A 5,739-nucleotide genomic window follows, 5' to 3' on the forward strand; every position below is an offset into this window, starting at 1 on the left:
AAAAGCTCAAGCCTGCAGGCTATGGGGACACAGAAGTATTTCATTTGACTCGCAGGGCACTTATTACACTTTTTCCGCTTCTTGTGTGAACATTACAAGGTTCCGTTTAAGAGTCCAGATGTTCAAAAAAAAAAAAAAAAGAGTCCAGGTGTTTGCTTTCTCTGGAGAAATCAGATGCTCCTGCCATGTTAGTCCCATTGTTTTGTGTAACATCCCCTGGCATCAGCTGATTGGAGCAGCAAAGTGGCTGCACTCTCCACTGTCCCGACCCCAGGCTGGGAGTCAGTCAACGCTTATCATGGTGCCTGTTGCCTTGTTCTTCCAACAGTGAGGAGACATGTTTCTGCATCGGAGTTTATATCAGAATCGGGAACACCATGCCTGGTCCACCAAGACTGCCCAGTATGAGATCATACGAGCAAGTACAATTCTTGGTAGAAGAGAAGAATAATCGTAGGAGCTTAATAAGCCATGTGTGTTTCAAAACAAGCCAGCCTAAAGGGACTTCCCTGGTGGTCCAATGACTAAGACTCCATACTCCCCATTCTGGGACCCATGTTCGATCCCTGGTCAGGGAACTAGATCCCACATGCTGCAACTAAGAAGTTCACATGCCACAGCTAAAGATCCTGCGTGCTGCAACTAAGACCCAGTGCAGTCAAATAAATAATTTTTTTTTAATGCAGCCTAAATAAGGACCAGCAAAAATGCAACCCTTCCCCCAGTCCTATCTGGTAGGTTACCTCTCTGGCCCTTATGAGACTTTGTGTTTCTGAAGCCTGATTTTGATAAACAGGGAATTTTCTAGCCAAAAGTACGCAGTCAGTCTACTTTGTGGCAATCTGCCACTGCCTCTTCCTCCTCAGTTGATCTATGCCTTCAAGACCTTACCCAGTGACTACTAGTGGATGGATCCCAAGACCCTAAACATCTTCTTTTTTTAATATTTGTTTATTTATTTGGCTGGGCTGGGTCTTAGTCACAGCATGTGAAATCTTTAGTTGCAACATGTGGAATCTAGTTCCCTGGTCAGGGATCAAGCCTGGGCCTCCTGCATTGGGAGCTCGAAGTTTTAGCCATGGACCACCAGGGAAGTCCTGACCCTAAACATCTTGACAGAAAGCATCAGATCAATGAGCCAGACCCCAGGTATTCTGTACTCTCCAGTCTCCAAACTGCAGGAGACTTCCAAAAGAAACAGGGTGATGACAACTAATTCAGTTCAGTCACTCAGTGGTGTCCGACTCTTGACAGCCCCATGAAGTGCAGCACGCCAGGCCTCCCTGTCCATCACCAACTCCCGGAGTTTGCTCAAACTTATGTCCATCGAGTTGGTGATACCATCCAACCATCTCGTCCCCTGCCACCCCCCTCTCCTCTTGCCCTCAATCTTTCCCAGCATCAGGGTATTTTCCAATGAGCCAATTCTTCGAATCAGGTGGCCAAAGTATTGGAATTTCAGCTTCAGCATCAGTCCTTCCAATGAATATTCAGGGTTGATTTCCTTTAGGATTGATTGGTTTGATCTCCTTGCAGTCCAAGGGACTCTCAAGAGTCTTTTCTAACACCACAGTTCAAAAGCATCAATTCCTCAGCACTCAGCTTTCTTTATGGTCCAACTCTCACATCCATACATGACTACTGGAAAAACCATAGCTTTGACTAGATGGACATTTGTTAGCAAAGTGACATCTCTGCTTTTTAATATGCTGTCTAGGTTTGTCATAGCTTTTCTTCCAAGGAGCAAGTGTCTTTTAATTTCATGGCTGCAGTCACCATCTGCAGTGATTTTGGAGCCCAAGAAAATAAAGTCGGTAACTGATAATTCTGCCAGACTCCTGAGTTGCACTTATCAGTTTGTAAAGTACTCTCAGTCACTCAACATTTACTTGACGAATATATGTGAAGGCTCTATTACAGACCAGGTACACTGGCAGGCACTACAGGCATGATGTTATACCAGGTAATCAAGATCCCTGCCCTTTGAAAGCTTTCAGGCTGGCAAAAAAACATTTTTAGAGTCAACATTTCCATAGCACTTAGCATGAAACAGTCGTTGTTCTAAGTGCCTTACTTAAAGTAACTCATTTATAGTAATTAACTCTTCACAGTAATTCTAGGAGGTAAGTACTGCTTTTATCCCCATTTCACAGATGAGGAAACTGAGGTCCAAGAGCTTAAGTATCTTGTTCAAGTTTAGTGGTAGAGCCGGCCATCTGATTCACAGCAGTCTGTTAGTAAAGGTAGCCTTTTGTGACCATAAATTAGGAAGCTGAGACCTCACCAGTAAAGATTCCCAAGTCCAAGACCACAGGGCTGGATCATCCCATTCCACAGCCCTGGACCCTTCTCTCACACCACTTCAAAATTCAGAGATAGCTACTCACAAGAGAAGAAAACACCACACTGGTTGGTCTGGTTAAAAAATGCCAGGGCTATGCTAGCAGGATTTATAGGTTCTGAGGCAATTTGCATCTCCTGTTGGAAGTTTTCCTCATCAAAGCAATGGAAATCAATGCTGTAAATATAGTTATAATGAACTGGCCTCCTCACACTCCCCATGTCTTCCTAAGGAAAAGAATCATGAGAGGCATGTATTGGCTCCAACTCCATCATGTGCTTCTACCTCACCCAGTCATCCCACTGGGAATCTTCTCTGCTCCTGTCAACTGCATTTGAGATGTTTTGAGGGGAAGAGGCTTATTGGATGCTCTTTGTCGCTACATCCATGAGGATTCAGCACAGCTAAGTTTTAAGAACCAGGAGGAGTTTAACTTCTTCCAAGCATCAAAGTCCTGTCTCATAAGCAACCAAAGAAATGTAAAACAAAGCCATGAGATTTTGGTTTTCATCCATAATATTAACAAGGAATTTAAAATATAAAATTCAATGCTACCAAGGGTGTGGTAAGAGAGACACACACGCATCCTTCTCATTCAAATAAAAGCTGGTATATTTGTGGGATATAGTTGAACAGTATGCTCTTGAACCCAGCCATTCCACCCTTCTGCTTAGCACACAGCCTCAGACAGGTATTTATGGTAGAAAGTTGTCCATCTAACGTGTTTTTGTAGGCACCAAAAAGAGAAACAACTTTAAGGTCCTTGAAGAGGGCAGTTGTTACATAAATTATAATATAGCCATAGGCTGGAATAGATTTTGAGATAGTTGATTGGCATGGGAAAATGCTCACAAGCTGTTACACTTAAAAAATCAGAGTCCAACATCAAGATGTAGTTTCTAATTATATAATCTTTACCAATTCATAGAACTATGATTGGAGAGAAATACTGCAAGTTCTGCCAGTAGTAATTCCTAGACCGGGTGGGCCAGAAACATGTGTTTTCTTCTTTGTTCTTTCCTAGGCTTTCCAAATTTCCTCAAATGGTCATGTGTTGGGTTTTTTTCCTCTGCTTTGGGGTATTATTATATAAAAAAGAAAGCAGCTAAAGATCTTAAGTCACCCTGACTCCTTCTATTTATTACCAGCTGAGGTTTGCTTTGTAAAATAAGGACAATTGTACCTACATTGCTTCACAGAACTGTTGTAAAGATAAAATAAGAAAATGGATGTGACATGCTTTGTAAATTATAAAGCGCTGTACAAATGTTAGCTGTGGTTATCATTATAACACAAAATTAACTCCAACAATCTAACAGAAAAGAAATTCGTAATAAGATAGGGCTTTGGCATAGGACAAGGAAAATACAAGAATGAGCTAAGAATAGAAAGAAGCAAAAAGGCCACAGGTATCCTGAAAAATGTTCACCAGCATCTCTCAGGGAAAATGTTTAACAAGAAGCCCCAAAAAGAAAAATCTTACAAGGCAACCAAATGTTAACAGCACTGCTTGACTAGCAAGCCACATAAGATGTTCTGACTTTGTTTAAAAAAAAAATCGAAAACTGAGGGATATTTAAATCAGGAGAATTGGGGAGCTCACTCACTGTGACAGGCAGATGAAAATCAGAATTAACTCAGGTCAAAAATGTATGGGAAATGTATCCTGCGGAATCGGACTTAACTCCAAAAGTAAAAATAAGCACCCCAGGGGAGAAAACTGGAGACAGAGAGGGAACGTAACCATCATGGGGCCAGAGCTGGACTCAGAAATGGCAAAGACCCAGGAAAAGGACTCGCATTTTTTACCTCGCCAAGGAAGACACGGGATCTGCCACTTCAGGCCATTCCCTCCTATTTGAATCTCTGCTGTTCTAGTTTCTCAGACCCTCACGTCCTTCCTGCCTGCAGCTCCTTCCCTGACTTTCCTTCTCTTCTTGACCTCCACACAGCACCTGCTCCAGGGTCTTTTGTTTCTCTCTGCCCTTTCCTGCCTGTATTTTCTCCCTGTTCCCCGCTAGCACCTAACGATGTCCACCTCCACAGGAGCCCTTTCCTCAACTCTCACGCTGTCTCTCCCACTGCCTTGTGAAGACACTCCTGAGTAGAAGCTCTCTGCCACTCCCCACAAAGCTGCCTAAAGCCAAATGGAGCTTCTTAAAAAAGGACCAGACAATAACTGGTTCAGTGGATACTCATCGGCTGTTCCTGATAATAGATCTGCTAGAAACACAGGCTTCCTCATGTGTTTCTTCCTCTTTCCAAACCAAATAAATCATCATGTCTCAGATCCTATTGACACATCCTTTCACCTTTTTCATATATCCGACCCTTCACCTCACCCCACCCAGTTCAGATCTTCCTGGGCGACTCCAGCAGCCTCCCAACTGCTTGTCTGCTTGTCCTTGCGTCTCCTCTCCCCAGTCCCTTCTAAAGTGAAAGTGAAGTCGCTTAGTCCTGTCTGACTCTTTAAGTGAAAGTGAAGTTGCTTAGTCGTGTCTGACTCTTCGCGACCACATAGACTGTAGCCTACGAGGCTCCTCCATCCATGGGATTTTCCAGGCAAGAGTACTGGAGTGGGTTGCCACTTCCTTCTCCAGGGGATCTTTCCAGCCCAGGGATCGAACCTGGGTCTCCTGCATTGCAGGCAGACGCTTTACCATCTGAGCCACCAGGGAAGCCCTATCCCTTCTAAAAGCCACAGTCAAAGAGAGCTTCCCAAGACCACACCCTCTCCTGACTTGAATTCTCCCAACCGAGGCTTTCAATGACTATCTTGTGACTATTAGACAAAGAGCAAATGTCTTGCCTGACATTCAAAGTTCTCAAGCTCCCCCTAAGAGCTGGATGAATGACTTGGCCAAGTCCAGTTGAAAGATTGGGTCAAGATGGTAGCCAAGATTAGATTTCAGGCATGAAGTTAGGGTTACCAGTTGCCGAGAGATAACTGAGTGTGGGCAGAGTGGTCAATGGTCAGAAGGTCAAGACCAGGGAAGGGAATGTAATTGCCAACATCTGAGCACAAAAGACAACATGCCAAAGTGGGTCAAGGCAACGGCATCATTCCAGAGATGGAAAGGAGGAAAGAGAGGAGAAGCAAAAGAGTGGGTTCCAGAGACAAGGACCAAATGGGCAGAAGTTGCTGGAGTTGGAGGCAAAGAGGCCCTTCAGCCTGAGCAGTCAGGGCGTGCTTGCTTAGAGCCCAGGAGGCTGACACTGGGCGACATGACACACCTGAAGACGGCTTTCCTGGGCACTTGCTCCCCACACAGTGCTTACTCTTCTCCATGCATGTAGGGCAAGTTGCAACCTCTCAAAAATCAACCAAAATTAATTCTTTTGGTACATTTCTCCTCTGCATGAGTCGACCATTCCATGCTCCCTGCCCTTCAAACCAA

The 5,739-nt window shown here is 44.2% G+C and overlaps 1 non-coding gene across 1 annotated transcript; it reads right to left on the minus strand.

Moving 5' to 3' along the window:
- Window positions 1–4,947: 4,947 nt before the first annotated feature.
- Window positions 4,948–5,019, minus strand: TRNAC-GCA (transfer RNA cysteine (anticodon GCA)). The gene has a single exon. It is a non-coding gene; the product is annotated as a tRNA-Cys (tRNA).
- Between the last annotated feature and the right edge of the window lie 720 nt (window positions 5,020–5,739).

The sequence above is a fragment of the Giraffa tippelskirchi genome, chromosome 8 (assembly GCF_054371585.1).
Source record: "Giraffa tippelskirchi isolate mGirTip1 chromosome 8, T2T-mGirTip1v1.2.pri, whole genome shotgun sequence".
In the NCBI taxonomy this organism is placed as follows: Eukaryota; Metazoa; Chordata; class Mammalia; order Artiodactyla; family Giraffidae; genus Giraffa; species Giraffa tippelskirchi.